Source organism: Etheostoma spectabile, chromosome 14, assembly GCF_008692095.1.
Source record: "Etheostoma spectabile isolate EspeVRDwgs_2016 chromosome 14, UIUC_Espe_1.0, whole genome shotgun sequence".
In the NCBI taxonomy this organism is placed as follows: Eukaryota; Metazoa; Chordata; class Actinopteri; order Perciformes; family Percidae; genus Etheostoma; species Etheostoma spectabile.
In genome coordinates, this window is record NC_045746.1 from 10,660,427 (window position 1) to 10,664,651 (window position 4,225).

Sequence of the window (4,225 nt, forward strand, 5' to 3'; positions counted from 1 at the left end):
CCCCCCCTCCTTTGTGTCTTCCTCTCACCCTTTGGCATCAGACTGGTGCATTATGCAGCCACTACAACCCACGCTGTGACATTGCTGTGCCATTTTCATTTGTTTTGGTTCATAAGCCTTCCAGCAACCAAGCACTGCATTAACCCTCATGTTGTCCATAGGTCAAATTTGACCCGTTTTCAGTTAATAAAAAGAAGATTTTGTGACAGCAAGACCGTTGAAATAAGCATAACATTAAAAATATCAAAAAACCTTGGAAATAACATCAAAAAAAGCTCCCACAACATTGAAAAAGTAACAAAAATGTTGGAAAAAGGCATACTTATGTTGGGTTTTTTCATGGTTGACGGGAAGACAACACAAGGGTTAAGACTGGGATTCTGCGAATTAGAAGTGTTAGATACTTTACCTTGTTTTAAGAGGGTATTTCTTATTTTAAGTGTTCAACTTTACACCATAATCTTAAATCAAGCAAGCTTGTCAAGTGAAATTATCTTGCTGCATGATACAGATAATTTCACTTGTTTTGAGTACTTTTTCTCTCAGATTTAGTGTTTTTATCTTGTTTTTTTGTTGTTGTATTTTGCAGTGAGGATGTGAAGGTAAAGATCATGGGCCCCCAAAGAACTCGGGGTCTGTATTTGGGATGTACCAATGTCATGTTCCCAGTACTAACTTGGACTGGGTATCGGCAATTGACTTTAAATTAAGTTTCTTTGTCAATGGCATTGAAGTATCTCAACACCACCACAGCATTATACAATTCAGTGGTTGCAATCATTCATATTGGGTTGCTAACTGAGTTTTTAGTGCCATGGTAATCTCTGGCCTCATGTTATGTAGTGATTCCAATGAGTCCTACTCAATGAAAATATAGCACTGGTATTGAATTGGGGCTTGGTATTTGTAAGTACCCTTGAAACCCGAGTTGAGGCATTGGAATTTGTATTGAAAGAGAAAAAGCTGGCTTGGTAAAGTCCCTTTGGTATATCTGCATGGAATCCCTGGTCATCCAAATTTTCACCAGGGCGGTGCTGCACTGGAGACATTTACACAAAGACAGTGATGGAGCATTCCAATTCTTTACTTAAGCAACAGTAGTAACTGTAATACTCCAAATGATATCAGAAAAAGTCTACATAAATTACAACTACCTACCTAAACAACAAAATAGATCTCTAACCAGATCTTTGTCTCATCTAAACATATAACTCGAGTGCAGTTAAGGGTTCATTATGTTTGAAAACTATGAAATAGTTTGTATAAAGTGTCATCCAATCAAAGGGACAACAGAAACATGTTTAGACCCGTTCCATAGGGCCAGACTTTACAATGAACAAAAGGTCTGCCATTTTCACATGATAAATGCTAAAAATGGGGATGCAGGTGCACACTTTTGGACAGTCTCTCCTTAAAGATCTTTGTCGTCTTCCACTCAGCATTAAAAGGGATTGAAGTAGTTTTGTAAAACTTGAGAAAAGTCCAAACCTTGTTACATTACATTTATTTAGCTGACACTTTTATACAAAGCGAAGCACAATCAAGCCGTGTGGATACAACCCAGCAATAGCATTCTGTTGGGTTATTACTATGCAGGTGTTGAGCTGCTTCATGTTTAAACAGATGAGTTTTCAGTCTGCAGTGTAAGATGTGTAGGATTTTCTGCAAGACCGATGTCAATGGGGAGCTCGTTCCACCATTGTAGAGCCAGGACACCCAATAGTTTTGTATTGTATTGTATTTTGTTGAGCGGTAGCTGTGCCTTGCAAACCGATTGGCTGTAGCAGAGCGTAGTGGACGGGCTGGGTGTACGGTTTGACCCTGTCCTGGGTGTAGGCCTGAGCCATTCACAGCACAGTAGTCAAGTACCAGTGTCTGGAATCCAATTTGAACCAGTGCGGAGGAGTGGGATAGTGTGGAAAAAGTTGGGTAGTTTGAAGACCAGCTGGGTTGCTGCATTCTAGTTCTCAATAGTAGAGAAGTCATGGAGGGGAGATGTCTTCCCTGGTAGAAAAAGCAGCTCAGCTTTGTCTCTTAGGTGCACTCAACATCTGGCCAATCACTTTGTTTCTGATTGGATAGTGGTTGAAGAAAGAACATTACACTAGGATACCCCAGTGAAAGGGTAAGATGTAGTGTAAGATCTCATGCAGCTAGTCTTCTCAAATTAAAAAACATGGTTGCCATATTTGCTCAATGACAAAGTCATTTTTAGTCTCTGCTTTCAGTAAGTGACTACAGATTTGTCTCTCCGTGTATTTTATCCTGTGAGGTGAAAATTATGCAGTACATTAGTATTCAAACGGTGCCCACAAATCTCCCTCTCACACTCAAGAAATGATCGAATGATCCACAAGAATATTCTAAAATCATCTACTCAGCGTTTTTACTTATCTGCACCGCCACCTGGTATGTGTCAGAAAGCGAGAGGGAGACAGAGAGACGGAGAGGGGGAGGGCCCCAGTCGTCAGATAAAAAAAAGTAAGAAATGGACAGCGCTGAATGGATTTTCAACACTATATTATGAAGACGTATCTCCTCTTTTCCATTCACGCCCCACATGCGCCGACACCCTGCGCTCTCCACGCGCTCTCCTCCCCATGGCGTTATCTCTCTCACCCTTTATTTCTCTCACACAAAGCATTCAGCACTGAGCCTTGCGGAGGTTCTCTCTCCACAGGCAGCCCGGCCACGTTCTCACATTTCCACAAACATAGCCTTATTTTCATAATGGGTGTAATTGAATTAAGTCTGAACTGGGTATGTTTGCCAAATCAAATAAGCACAATCCCAATTAAACAGCCTTTGACGCTTCATAATTGAGTTTTTGCTCGGCAAACTCTGTGTTGTTAGCCTCTTTATGTGGTACATATTTAAGTCTGGGAAGACTAAATGTGCGACAGATTCCTTTTTTTTCTTGTTGCAGTATCCACCTGCCGAGATCTGAGTTCTGCTTGATGTTTTATCATGGATGTACTTCCAGGAGCAAAATGCAAAACAGGGCAGACATTTGCCTGTGAAATCTCTTGCTGGATAAAGTACAGTCATCCTATGAAAAGAAGTTATCTCTACAGTGACAAAAGCATCCAGCATACAGAGAGGCGTAGATCTGTGCATAAATCCAAAGAAGAAAGATGGACAAAAAAAGCTTCCAATTAAGAAACGCTGGATAGGCTTTTCAGAAACAACTAAAAACTAATGTTGATGAAAAGACTTGATCAAAACCTGGTTGTTGCTCTCATTGTGCTGCATAGATAATTTGCTTATTGAAAATGCAGTGAGGTTTCTCGATATCGCTGACTCAGCCTGGACCGGCAATGGCCACTAACGAGGTCGGCATGAGAGGTCTTCCTGTTTGTTAATTTAGAGCTCGTTTTCTTTTTAATTTAAGGCAGTTCGAATTTGGATGGAAAAGGAGAGTATGGATTGTAGTGTTTATTATATCTACATTAGGAGCTGATGGTGAGTGGGAGGCTAAAACTCTTCAGTTATATGCCTTGCTCGGCTCTTATTATTCCATTACAGAGGCAGTCTTTACTCTGTGGCATTGACTAATGGATAGCCTTTGCTTCCCTGCAAAGTGGAGGCTGCTTTATGATGTGCTTCAGCAGGCCTAGAAATGAGAAAGGTAAAGAACTCACAAAAGATGCCCTGTGAAATCAGATTCGATGAGCCCCAGCTACAGCCCTGCAGACTGGATTTGGTCTGTTATTTGATACCAGTGGAGAGCTGCTATCCTGCAAGCGGTGTCTTTTGATTCATCTCTGCGCCAGCACACTTGCTGAAGGCTGTGATTTCTCAACCCTTGTGGCTCAGCTGAGGGAGGCTCAATCCAGAGCCCACGGGTAGGCTACTCTGTGATACCATGGATCTATGAACAATATTTGTTCTTGTCTGCTAAGCAATTGTAATCATAAGAAAGTATCTCAGTTGTGCCACAGTTGACTTGACCTCCTACACCCTTGCTAATAGTGGGAAAGTGCAAGCCTGACAGCAGTGAATGTCCCATTACTTCCATTTTATTTGTACAACATTGCCCCCTAAAGTCTTTTCTGGTGTATTTCCCCAGGTCCCCTCAGGGGCCCATGTCAGAGGACAATGCTGTATCACAATATAGTGCATAATTTACTACTATCTGCTCCCAGCAAATTGACCATGGATGCACTTCACTTTGAGAAAAACACTGGGGAACCATGGCTGACACACACACACACACACACACACA